The sequence below is a fragment of the Microtus pennsylvanicus genome, chromosome 4 (assembly GCF_037038515.1).
Source record: "Microtus pennsylvanicus isolate mMicPen1 chromosome 4, mMicPen1.hap1, whole genome shotgun sequence".
Lineage (NCBI taxonomy): Eukaryota > Metazoa > Chordata > Mammalia > Rodentia > Cricetidae > Microtus > Microtus pennsylvanicus.
This window is the reverse complement of record NC_134582.1, coordinates 69239303-69253920: the sequence shown is the minus strand read 5'-3', so window position 1 is coordinate 69253920 and position 14618 is coordinate 69239303.

Genomic DNA, 14618 nt, shown 5'->3' with positions numbered 1-14618 from the left:
GAGGCACAAGCAGCTCTGCCATGTTGGACTGGGCAGGGCAAGAGGCAGTACCTGTTTTTGACCTAGGAATGTCACAGCTTAGATTCTTAAGTGCTTAGTGATTTAAAGGCACAAATCAAAAGTGCTCCTGGATAGTAAAAAATTGCAGATTCATAATAGGACAGATTCAGACCACTAAATGAGTCATAGTGTTGGATAAATGCACGTAGGCTTGGGAGAGAGAAGAAAAAGAATATAAAGAATAAAGTTAATGACCAAGGAGGGTAGGCGCTTTGTTTGCGAGCTGCCCAACCAGCACGGAGGCCTGATCTCTCGGCCCCAGGAGAACCAGCATTGGGGTGAGTTTCTGGCCCGCGGTGCCAGCCAGGGACAGGGATCTCGGGGGTCCCTTGGCCTCCTGTCTTTCTTGGGCTCTCTGCAGGACCTCTATTCCCTGGTTACTGCCTCTTTCTTCCCGGCCCACCCAGCTTCTGTCCAGAGCCCTCCCCACTTGGCCCCCCCCCCCGCCCTCTTTTGGCGCGTGGCATTGGGAGCTGGGTCCCAGTCCTCGGGGCGGCCGGGCGGGCTGCACTTCCTTTGTTTCGGTGGCCTGCCTGCACCAAGGAGGGTAGGCGCTTTGTTTGCAAGCTGCCCAACCAGCACGGAGGCCTGATCTCTCGGCCCCAGGAGAACCAGCGTTGGGGTGAGTTTCTGGCCCGCGGCGCCAGCCAGGGACAGGGATCTCGGGGGTCCCTTGGCCTCCTGTCTTTCTTGGGCTCTCTGCAGGACCTCTATTCCCTGGGTACTGCCTCTTTCTTCCCGGCCCACCCAGCTTCCGTCCAGAGCCCCCCCCTTCGCGCCCCCCCTCCCCCGCCCTCTTTTGCGTCCAGGCGGCAGTTCCTTTGCTTCTGTGGCCTGCCTGCACCCAGCAGGGTAGGCGCTTTGTTTGCGAGCTGCCCAACCAGCACGGAGGCCTGATCTCTCGGCCCCAGGAGAACCAGCAGTGGGGAGAATCAGCATTGGGACGAGCCAGGGTTGGGCACGGAGACCTGATCCCTTGGTGCCAGGAGAGACAACATTGGGGAGGCCGCGTTGGGTAGGCAAGGAGACCTGATCTGGTAAAAGAAGATCCATAAGGGAGTATTTGGAAGAAGAGATGGGCAGACGCCAAGCCAAGAATTCGCCCAACAAACTGAAAAGCAACATGAAGCCACCAGAAACCAGCGACCTCACAACGGAAGGACATGAACACCTTAATCAAGAAGGAGAAAAGATTGACTTCATGAAAGTTATTGACGCCCTTAAACAGCATGTAAAAAACGCCCTTATAGAAATGGATGAGAAATGTAACAGAAAGTTTGAAGAATTGAATAAATCAGTGAATGATACCCTAGAAAACCAAGGAAAAACAATCAAACAGATAATGGAAACAGTTCAAGACTTGAAAACTGAAATAGAGGCAAAGAAGAAAACACAAACAGAGGGCCGGCTGGACATGGAAAATCTAGGTAAGCGAATAGAGACTACAGAAACAAGCATAACCAGCAGAATACAAGAGATAGAAGAAAGACTCTCAGATTCTGAAGATACCATAGAGAAAATAAACACACTGATCAAAGAAAACAGCAAGTCCAACAAACTCTCATCACAAAACATTCAGGAAATATGGGACACAATAAAAAGACCAAACCTAAGAATAATAGGAGTAGAAGAAGGAGAAGAAGTGCAGCTCAATGGTCCAGAAAATATATTTAATAAAATTATAGAAGAAAACTTTCCCAACCTAAAGAAAGATATACCTATGAAGGTGCAAGAAGCATACAGAACACCAAATAGGCTGGATCAAAAAAAAACATCCCCTCGCCATATAATTATCAAAACACAAAGCATTCAGAATAAGGAAAAAATATTAAGAGCGGCAAAGGAAAAAGGCCAAATTACTTACAAAGGTAAACCTGTCAGACTTACACCTGACTTTTCCATGGAAACCATGAAAGCCAGAAGGTCCTGGATAGATGTACTGCAGAAACTGAGAGACCATGGATGCAAGCCCAGATTATTATACCCAGCCAAGCTTTCGTTCACTATAAATGGAGAAAATAAAATTTTCCAGGATAAAAACAAATTCAAACAATATGCAGCCACAAATCCAGCCTTACAGAAAGTAATAGAAGGAAAATCACTAACCAAGGAGTCCAATAATGACCACAATAACTCAGGCATCTAGAGACCCTTCATCAACACAAACCAAAGAAGGGATACACACAAACTCTACGACTAAAAAAAAATGACCGGAGTTAACAACCACTGGTCATTAATATCACTTAATGTCAATGGTCTCAACTCACCTATAAAAAGGCACAGGCTAAGAGATTGGATAAGAAAACAGGATCCAACATTCTGCTGTTTACAAGAAACACACCTCAACCACAAAGACAGGCACCTACTCAGAGTAAAGGGTTGGGAAAAGGCCTATCAAGCAAATGGACCTAAGAAACAAGCAGGTGTGGCCATACTAATCTCTAACAAAGTTGACTTCAAACTTAAATCAATCAGAAGAGATGGAGAGGGGCATTTTATATTCATAACAGGAACAGTTCATCAGGATGAAGTCTCAATCCTGAACATCTATGCCCCTAATATAAAAGCACCCACGTACATAAAAGAAACATTGCTAAAATTCAAGGCAGCCATCAAACCGCACACACTAATAGTAGGAGACTTCAACACTCCTCTCTCACCAATGGACAGGTCAATCAGACAGAAACCTAGCAGAGAAATAAGACAATTAATGGAGGTGATGAAACAAATGGACTTAACAGACATCTATAGAACATTCCACCCAAATAGGAAAGAATACACCTTCTTCTCTGCAGCTCATGGAACCTTCTCGAAAATCGACCACATAGTCGGTAACAAAGCAAACATCCACAGTTACAAAAAAGTATTACTAACCACCTGTGTCTTATCAGATCACCATGGATTAAAGTTAGAATTCAACAACAAGGCTACCCCCGGAAAGCCCACAAAGTCATGGAAACTGAACAGCCAACTACTGAACCATACCTGGATTAAGGAAGAAATAAAGAAAGAAATTAAAGTCTTCCTGGAATTCAATGAAAATAAAGAAACAACATACTCAAATTTATGGGACACTATGAAAGCAGTCCAAAGAGGAAAGTTCATAGCACTTAGTGCCCACTTAAAGAAAACAGAGAAAGCTCACATTGGAGACTTAACAGCCCACCTGAAAGCTCTAGAAAAAAAAGAAGCAGACTCACCTAGGAGGAGTAGGAGACTGGAAATAATCAAACTGAGGGCTGAAATCAATAAAATAGAAACACAGAGAACAATCCAAAGAATCAATGAAACAAAAAGCTGGTTCCTGGAGAAAATCAATAAGATTGACAAACCCCTATCCAAACTAATCAAATGGCAGAGAGAGAATTTGCAAATTAATAAGATCAGAAATGAAAAGGGGGACATAACCACAGACATAGAGGAAATTCAGAGAATCATTAGATCTTACTACAAAAGCCTATATGCCACAAAACTGGAAAATGTAAAGGAAATGGATACTTTCTTAGATAAATATCATTTACCAAAGTTAAATCAGGACCAGGTGAACAATCTAAATAGACCTGTTAGTCGCGAAGAACTAGAAGCTGTTATCAAAAACCTCCCTACCAAAAAAAGCCCAGGACCAGATGGTTTCAACGTGGAATTCTACCAGAACTTCCAAGAAGACCTAATACCTATACTCCTTAATGTATTTCACAATATAGAAACAGAAGGGTCATTACCAAATTCCTTTTATGAAGCTACAGTTACTCTGATACCAAAACCACACAAAGACTCAACCAGGAAAGAGAATTACAGGCCGATCTCACTCATGAATATCGATGCAAAAATCCTCAACAAAATACTGGCAAACCGAATCCAAGAACACATCCGAAAAATTATCCACTATGATCAAGTAGGCTTCATTCCTGAGATGCAGGGCTGGTTCAACATACGAAAATCTATCAATGTAATCCAGCATATTAATAAACTGAAAGAAAAAAACCATATGATCATTTCATTAGATGCTGAAAAAGCATTCGACAAAATTCAACATCCATTTATGTTAAAAGTCTTGGAGAGATTAGGGATACAAGGGTCATACCTAAATATAATAAAAGCTATATACAGCAAGCCGACAGATAACATCAAATTAAACGGAGAGAAACTCAAAGCCATCCCGCTTAACTCAGGAACACGACAAGGCTGTCCACTTTCGCCATACCTCTTCAATATAGTCCTGGAAGTTCTAGCAATAGCAATAAGACAACATAATGGGATCAAGGGGATTCGAATTGGAAAGGAAGAAGTTAAACTTTCGTTATTCGCAGATGATATGATAGTGTACATAAGCGACCCCCAAAACTCCACCAAAGAACTTTTACAGCTGATAAACAGCTTTAGTAATGTGGCAGGATACAAGATCAACTCCAAAAAATCAGTCGCCCTCTTATACACAAAGGATATGGAAGCAGAGAGGGAAATCAGAGAAGCTTCTCCATTCACGATAGCCACAAACAGCATAAAATATCTTGGGGTAAACCTAACCAAGGAAGTGAAAGATCTATTTGACAAGAACTTTAAGGCATTGAAGAAAGAAATTGATGAAGATACCAAAAAATGGATGGACATCCCTTGCTCTTGGATTGGGAGGATCAACATAGTAAAAATGGCAATTCTACCTAAGGCAATTTATAGATTCAATGCAATCCCCATCAAGATCCCATCAAAATTCTTTACAGATCTGGAGAGGACAATAATCAACTTTATATGGAAAAACAAAAACCCAGGATAGCCAAAACAATCCTATACAATAAAGGATCTTCTGGAGGCATTACCATCCCTGACTTCAAACTCTATTACAGAGCTACAGTAATGAAAACAGGGTGGTACTGGCATAAAAACAGAGAAGTCGACCAATGGAATCGTATAGAAGACCCGGATTTTACCCCACAAACCTATGAACACCTCATTTTCGATAAAGGAGCTAAAAGTATACAATGGAAGAAAGAAAGCATCTTCAGCAAATGGTGCTGGCACAACTGGATGTCAACCTGTAGAAGAATGAAAATAGACCCATATCTATCACCGTGCACAAAACTCAAGTCCAAATGGATTAAAGACCTCATTATCAGCCCGAAAACACTGAACCTGATAGAAGAGAAAGTGGGAAATACCCTACAACAGATGGGCACAGGTGATCGCTTCTTAGGTATAACCCCAGAAGCACAGGCATTAAGGGCAACATTGAATAAATGGGACCTACTAAAACTGAGAAGCTTCTGTAAAGCAAAGGACACTGTCACTAAGACACAAAGGGAACCTACTGACTGGGAGAAGATCTTCACCAACCCCGCAACAGACAAAGGTCTGATCTCCAAAATATATAGAGAACTCAAGAAACTAGACTTTAAAATGCTAATTAACCCAATTAAAAAATGGGGCACTGAACTGAACAGAGAATTCTCAACAGAAGAACTTCAAATGGCCAAAAGATACTTAAGGTCGTGCTCAATTTCCTTAGCAATCAGGGAAATGCAAATCAAAACAACTTTGAGATACCATCTTACACCTGTCAGAATGGCTAAAGTCAAAAACAACAAGGACAGCCTTTGCTGGAGAGGCTGTGGAGGAAGAGGTACCCTCATCCATTGCTGGTGGGAATGCAATCTTGTGCAACCACTGTGGAAGTCAGTGTTTCGGTTTCTCAGGAAATTCGGGATCAACCTACCCCTGGACCCAGCAATACCACTCTTGGGAATTTACCCAAGAGATGCTCTATCACATGTCAAAAGCATTTGTTCAACTATGTTCATAGCAGTATTATTTGTAATAGCCAGAACCTGGAAACAACCTAGATGCCCTTCAATGGAAGAATGGATGAAGAAAGTATGGAATATATACACACTAGAGTACTACGCTGCGGTAAAAAACAATGACTTCTCGAATTTTGCATGCAAATGGATGGAAATAGAAAACACTATCCTGAGTGAGGTATCCCAGACCCAAAAAGAAGAACATGGGATGTACTCACTCATAATTGGTTTCTAGCCATAAATAGGGGTCACAGAATCTACAATTGGCGAACCTAAAGAAGCTAAGTAAGAAGGTGAACACAAGGAAAAACATATCGTTATCCTCTTGGATAAGGGAAGTAGACAAAATTGCCGGGGAGAAAAGTGGGATCTTGGGGGTGGGGTGGGAAGGGGGTAAGGGGAGATGGGGAGAGAAAAGGTAGAAGGGAAGGAGGGGGGACTTGGGGAAATAGGAGGATCGGGATAAAGGAAGGTTGGATAGGGGAGCACGGAACCACAATCCTTAGTTAAGGGACCCACTTTAGGGTGGGCTGGAGAATTGACCCTAGAGGGGCCCCCAGGAGCCCAAGCTGAGGTCCCCAGTTAATTCCTTGGGCAGCTGAGGATAGGGAACCTGAAATGACCCCATCCTAGCGCAATACTGACGAATATCTTGCATATCATCTTAGAACTTTCATCTGGCGAGGGATGGAGATAGAGACAGAGACCCACACTGGAGCACTGGACTGAGCTCCCAAGGTCCCAATGAGGAGCAGAAGGAGGGAGAACATGAGCAAAGAAGTCGGGACCACGAGGGGTGCACCCACCCACTGAGACAGTGGAGCTGATCTACTGGGAGCTCACCAAGGCCAGCTGGACTATTACCAAAAAAAGCATGGGATAAAACTGAACTCTCTGATCATGACGAACAATGAGGGCTGATGAGACGCCAAGGACAATGGCACGCAGTTTTGATCCTACGCAATCTGCTGGCTTGGTGGGAGCCTAGCCAGTCTGGATGTTCACCTTCCTAGATATGGACCGAGGGGGGAGGACCTAGGACTTATCACAGGGCAGGGAACCCTGACTGCTCTTTGGACTGGAGAGAGAGGGGGAGAGGAGTGGGGGGAAGGGGAGAGGGGTGGGAGGAGGGGGAGAAGAGTGGGAGGAGAGGGAGAAGAGTGGGAGGAGGGGGAGGGAAAGGGGAGGCTGGGAGGAGGTGGAAATTTGTTTTTTTTTCTTTATTCTTCTTTTATCAATAAAAAAATGTTAAAAAAAAAAGAAAAAAAAAGAATAAAGTTAATGTCTTAAAAAAGGGGTAAAGTCTTTAAAGAGACAGAGTACAGATAGTTATAGATTAAAAGAAATAAAGTAAAATAAGCCACATAAAAATGGAAAATTCACAGAGAGTCTGGATTCTTTGTATTATTGTGTTTTCTTTAAAATTTTTGACTGTGAAGGAGCTAACTTCAGAGAGACATTTCATTACCTGGGCTGCCAAACTAAACCAGAATGGATTTCATGAGGGTATTATGACTTCAGAATTTGGGCCTAAGGATATGATGCTTTGGAGAGAGTCTTCTTTTGTTTTCACAGAGGATGCGAACCTGTGGATTGCAATATGCTATGATAGACCACGCCCTCCTGAATGGTTGCTGTGAACACCCTCAAAAAATTACTTCACTCAACTGCCAACTGAGATAAACCTAGCACGCAGGTTATACCATGAAAGACCTAATTAACGACGCCCCTATACAGCAGGAAGCAGTTTGGAGAGAAATAACTACGTCCATATTCCCAAATATTGTTTACAAATGTTCTTTTACATTTAAAGGGGGATATGATATAGGTATGAATAATTTGCATTGATATGGATTTTGCTTTAGTGATTTAAATTTAAGGTCAATTTTGTTATATGTATATGTGTTTCTGATCTTGATTAAGGTATTGTGATTGTGTAGTTCATTTAAAAATGTAATGTATATAGGTTGTTAATGGATAATCATTAATAATAGTCAAGTTTGTAGTCATGTTAGTTAGATTTTCTAGATATATAGGGATATATTTCAGTTAGATAGGCATTCTTCATATTCAAAGACTACGGAATATGCTATTTAATGTTTTAATAACTTAGGGCTTTTCATGACAATGAAACACATCTGCTCCTGGCAGCACCAGTCTACTTCAAGAGGAAGATGGGCATCGAAGAGATTCCTTATAGAGTTCTTGATAGCCATTTGGGCAAGAAACTGCTCTTGCCTGGACTATTGCATAAACTGGACACAGTGAACCCTCAGAGAGAGGACTGCTAAACTTGCCTAAAAGGTGAGATGATTCTTTGGGGTTCCTGATTCATGAAAGAGTCTGCGAGACATTCTGCAGGACACAGCAGATAATGACTGACTGTCTTTGAAATTTCCTGCTTCATGGAAGAGTCTACTGGATACTATGGGCCTGAAGGCTGAAGATGGATGCCCCAATGGTACAGAGGTGACTGTCCAGGCAGCGAGTTACCTCTGTCATTTCTGGAGTTTGGATTTCTTGTTTGCTTAGGTAATATTATATCCTTCTAGAGTCTTTGATGGAGTTGAAGAATGGATAGATAGTTATAGTTTTCCTTAGTTATGATAAAAGATAAAATAGATATAAATATTATAACTGTAATTCTTGCTTGATAACTGTTTTGCTATATGTAATTTTACTATATTAAAATGAAAGCCTTCTTTTTTGTAAACAGAAAAGGGGGAAATGATGTGGGAGTGATTTCTTTCTAATCTGTTGCTTTCATTGGTTAATTAATAAAGAAACTGCCTAGGCCCATTTAATAGGCCAACCCTTAGGTGGGTGGAGTAAACAGAACAGAATACTGGGAGAAGAAGCTGAGTCAGGGAGTCGCCATGATTCTCCCACTCCAAACAGATGCAGGTTAAGATCTTCCCTGGTAAGCCATCTCCTGGGCTACACAGATTATTAGAAATGGGTTAGATCAATATGTAAGAGCTAGCCAATAAGAGGCTAGAACTAATGGGCCAGGCAGTGTTTAAAAGAATACAGTTTCCGTGTAATTATTTCGGGTATAAAGCTAGCCGTGTGGGCGCAGCCCAGCCCGCCGCTCATATCACAACAAGAAACAGATAACAGAATTTGTGTGGAATAGCAAAGGAACTGGAAGAATGGTGTGTTTGGGAAAAGAATAAGGGAGGGCTCAGTCTGGCTAAGACCTATTATATAGTTGCAGTGGTGCCGGCCATGTGCTATTGATAGACGGATAAGCTTAGACATCAACAAAACTGAACAGGGACCCCAAAGTGGCCCCACCCCCCCTAGACATGTTCAATTTTTTGATGAAGCAGCAAAGGCATGTCAATAGAATCACTGTTCCTTTGTTGTTTTGGGGTGGTCTTTGCTTTTGTTTCTTTCTCTTCATTTTGGACAGAGTCTTGGCTGGCCCCAAGCTTGCGATCCTCTTTGCTCAGCCTCCCGAGTTCCCTGATGGCGGTGTGAGCCACCATTCCTGGCTTCCAGACTCTTTGTCAATAAGAGGTGCTGCAGCTGTAGTAGACACCTACTGAGAGAAGGAAATCTGCAGTTTATACAGAAGTTAACACAGAAAACTTTAAATAAGTAAACCGTAGATCCTTAAACACTGGAGAGAAGGAGAAAACCTTGGTGGACCTTAACACTTGTCACACTGATGGTCAGGCAGGGGAGACTGCAGCACCTGCGAAACTGACAGGCAGCTCCACAGTTGCAATTCTCAATTATTGCCCAGTGTGAGAACAGCCTTTGAATCACTAGGCTCCAGAGAGGAACCCTGTACTCATATTCCTATAAGAAACTCCAATAACTCACCTGTCGTTCAATCTAGACTTGATGGGATTGCTTCTCCAGTTTGTCACACGTGCCCTGTCTGGAGTGCAGGGGCAGTTGTTGCCCACTGCTCAGAAGTTAGGCAGCAGCACGCTACAGATGCTACTGAGCAATGAAAAGTGAAAGCTGGTCCTACACTATGAATGCGAATGAACCCCATCCAAACTGTATCAAGAAGCTAGACAAGGACTATACATGGAATGATTCCATCTAGAATGTCTAAACTAAGCCATCAAGAAGAGAAAGTAGCCCTTGCCAACAGCCACAGTGGAGAGGTTAACTATAGAGTGGTATAGGAAAAACTGGGGGCAGTTGTAGAAATATTTTAATTGTGGTGGTGACATGGATTCGTCAGAATTATCGAACTGTTTTTATTTATGCATTTATGCATTCATTTATTTATTGTGCTGGCTAGAACCCAGGCTTTTACATATATTAGGTAAGTATTCTATCACTGAGCTATACCACCAACTCTGAACTATACATTTTTACTGTATGCATTTGACTGCCTAAACCATTGTGCACCAAATGATCCTTGAACATCCCTTACACCCAATCCCCAAATTAATTTGAAATAGAGTGTAGACTAAATATAAATGCTAACTTAATAAACTTCTGGAAAAGACTTATTAGGAGAAAATTTTTACAATCTTAAGAAGGCAAGATATTTTGGGGACACAAAAATCATAAAAGGAGAAAAGCTCATAAAGCTTAGACTTCCCTCAAATGTTTCCCCTTAAATAAGTAGTGTATAGTCTGAAAGAAGCACAGTTGAAGACTCTGGAGACTAAGAACACAGTACCTACCCAAACAGATTAGGCCAGCTTGGAAAACACTGCCTTAGCATGTGTGTCTGCGTTTGCAGGAAATTAGACAGAAATTGAAATTATGACATATGAAATATGCCAGACTCAGAAAGACAGAAAAAAAGACTCAGAAAGAAAGAAAGCATCATTATCTCTCACACACAGATCTTAGGTTTGAAATTTATACATGTATGTATGTGTGTAGTGGAACAGAAAGGGTCAATGAGAAATGATCAGACCTTGAGGTGGAGGAGGGAAGATGACAGAATACTGTGGCATGACAGCCGCAGGGGCCACTGTGAGAAGGAATGGACCAGCAGCAGAGGAGTAGGGACGGATGAGGATGACGTGTAAATGACGTGCACTATTTTGTATGTTTGTATGTACCTGGTCTTTGGCTATATTGATATTTTATTGCACAAATGAACCTCAAGTGCAGTTTGTATATCTTTGCATGTCTGACATAAAATGTAGTTCTTCTGTTTATATATGAATATAGACATGAAGAAGCTAAGACACATTTAGATAGATGAACTTATTCTGTCTGCATCTTTTATAGCTGGGGACTATGTTAGATACTTGACTACAAAAAAACCAAAGCAGAACACTTGACCCAAACTCTGTGGAGTCAGAGATAGAAGTCTTATAGAAGTTGAGACTATTGAAGTCACAGGACATGACGTCTATCTAAAGTGGGGGCCAGAGACAGAATCCTGACAAGTTTCTGAGAGGAAGAAGATGTTTCCATTTCAAAACTGGTTAGATGGGATCTGGTGTCCTGGTGTCCACAAACTCACGTGCCCCAATGCACTTGAGCATGCTACAGTCAGCCTAAGTAAGTATACGTATGTGTGGCTATAAATCTTTGAAAACTGAAATCTATACTCTCAAACTTCGCTCCTGTCTTACCAGCTGAGTACGGAGCATCCCAAATCCTTTGTTGTCATTGCAGGGATGTTCAAGGATCTGTAGCAGAGTCGATTGCACCCCATCAGAAGCAACACCCCATGCATCGATGTCTCTCGCGAGATTGCAACAATTCAGCCATGTTCAGACCCTGCCTGACGCTGGGTCTTCTTCCTTTGTCTGTCACATCCGCAGTGGCTTTGCTTAACTGGGGCCTTAAAGTCATCTGAGAGGGGCAGCATGGACTCTTCCCGCACTGATGCTGGCGTTAACACTTGGCTCCTCCCATGAATCACGAGTGTTCCCAGTGGCATCACAAATGGCAAAGTCTCTCAAAGAAGTTTTCAACTTGGTTTGATGCCTTAGAGAAAGCATTATCTGTGTTAGCTACAACTTTTAAAATGTATTTTCTAAATAAGCTTCAAAAGCTAAAAATAACTGATCCTTGGGCCACAGAATAGGTGCTATGCGATAAATAGAAAGGAAAGTCAGAGCCCCTTCCCCCAAGTCTGGTTGTACTTCACTGTTAGGGCTTTTGGGTGGCCAGGTACACCATCAGTGAGCAGTGATAAGTTCTTTCCTTCTGAGCAGTTGGTATCAAAAGTGAGTTTGAAAATGTCAGTGAACCATCTTAGGAACAGATGTGCTGGGACCCAGCCTCTTTGTTCCATTTGCAGAGCATGGGCATCATAAATTCAGTTAACACTCGAGGCTTCTGGCATCCCTGAAATGGTGTCTGAGCATCAGATTCAACTCAAGTTTCCCATTGCAGTAACCCTCAACAGGAGAGAGAGCCTGTGTAAGAGGCCTTGGAGAGGCCACTGACGTCTGTCCAGGGTTGAAATCCCTGGCAGACAGCACCTTCTTCCAGTCTAAGGCTGTTCCATCTGCAGTGGAAATCTCAGGGGAGGGTGGCCACCTTCATCAAGAACTTAGCTGCGTTCTCACATAGCGTGTCATTTCTCACCTTGCATTTTATGTCATGGAGACAGCTGCAGTCTTCAGATGCCGCAGGACAGCCTCCTCTAGCTTGAGACTGTTCTTCTACGGCTCGCTAAGAGCTAGACAGAGCCTTGCCTGGACCCAAGCTTTGGCTCAAGAGAACCCTGCGGCTTATTTGATCTTCTGTCCAGACCACTGAAACTTCCCTGCTTTCAGCACTAAGGCTTTTCTCTTTTCTTTTAATCTGTGTGTTCAAGGAGCAACACTTTCAATTTCCTTCAATTTTTTTTCCCCTTTGAATTCACAACTTGGCTAGCCAATACAAAGGTTTATCTTATGGCCTCTTTGGGCTTTTGCCAGGCCTCTCTTTTACTAAATGTAATTGTTTCTATCTTTGAAAAGAATTTGTTTTTATTATTTTGCATTGAGAGACAGACAGACAGACAGACAGACAGACAGACAGACAGACAGCAGGTGCCTATGGAATCCAGAGAAGAGTGTCAGATCCCTGACGTGGGTGCTCCGGGACCTGAACTTGTGTCTATAAGAACTGTGCACTCTCAGCTGTTGAGCCAGGAGTCTCTGTCCCCCGCCCCCCCAAGTTTCTTATTTAAGGAGAGATGTATAGCTCTTTCAATTGACCTGAACCCTTAGACGCCATTTAGGCCTGTTAAATGACTTAAGATCGGTAGACTTGCAGGGGAGGAAATAGGAAGTCTGAGGAGAGAGAGGAAGGTGTAGGAGCAGTCAGTGGACAGAGCAGGTGGAAATACACATTTATAACTAATCTGATAGCTATGGAGAATGGAACAGCTCCTGATGCCCTCAAACAATGACAATGGAATCATCAAAGGTCACTACTCACAGAGTTCCCAACAGATACAGAGATAACAAAGCTCAGAAAGACAACAAGACACAGTGGACACATGGGTATGCTTTAGCCCTTCAATTCATAAAGAACACAATATCTACAAAATTTAATAAAGAAAAGTCTAATGGAGTAAGTCTGCATATCTATATCTATACCTGTCTCTCTACCCATGGAGTCAAACAAATAAACACGCATGCCTTCCTAGTTTTCCTGTTGGTCCTATGCCTGAGAGGAGGTTCGTTTTCACAGACAGGCTGCTAAGGATCACACTCATCATGTTCATCTATCTCAGCCTTTCACTATTTCCCCAAATGCCTCCTAGACTTTGTTCAGTAAGCCAGTCAGACTCCTAGCAAAGCTGTCCTTCTTCCCAGCAGTGACTCCAAGACACATGTTCTATATCAAGAACACCAAGTCCTGGCCTGAGGTCTCAGCCAGCAAAAGCTCACTATCAGCCCTGCCTTCAGGGGATGATGTAATGCTATAGAGACATGTCCTACAATCTCTCCAAAGGCAGAAGGCCTCATGACTCACAGGGGACCAGGGACCAGGCTTTGGGCTGGACACCAGCCTCTGTGTGATGAGTGGTGGTGAGGCTGTGTGTATTCCAGCTCCTTGGCTGACATACTAGCTCTAATGTCTTCTGCTTACAGGTCTTCTTCCTAGGATCGGGCTGCACCGTCCCCATGTCCTCTTTTCTGTGTAGGTCTGCTCCCATCAAGGACCTGCCACAGAAACATCGGGCTTCTGGGATTTGAACAGAGGAGAGAGCCCTGCAGTTTGGCTGACAGGACTCTTAAGAGGGCAATCACAAAGTAGAGTTCTCAGGCTGGGGAGACAGCTGAGCTAACAGGAGTGTTCTCTGCATATGTGTGAGGACTTATGTTCAAGTCCTCCATACGGAAACCACATAAAGTTCAGACGTGGTTGCTTGTGTACTGTAACCCCAACCTTGTTATGTGGGGCAGCTGGAATCACTGAGATTTGCTGGTCACCGGCCCAGCTCCACATTCAGGGAGAGACCCTGTCTCAAAGGAATAATGTGAAGAGTGTGGAGCAGGACAATTTACCTCTTGCTCTGACCTCTGTGCACATATATACAATCATATTCACAACACACACACACACACACACACACATACACAAACACACATACATACATATATGCAGACACATTTGCTCTGTGTCCCACCAAGCCTTGTAGTCCTTACTAGAAATGTTTATATTTGTTTTGTATACAGAACATTTAGCTCTCTGATTTCTGAGCCTGCGTCTGGAACTGGTCAACGCTCAGGGAAGTTGGAAGTCAGCTGGAGACAGGCCTGATGGCATTGCCTAGCGCTTGGTAGATGTCCAATGAACGCTTAGGAAAGAAATGAACAACCAAAT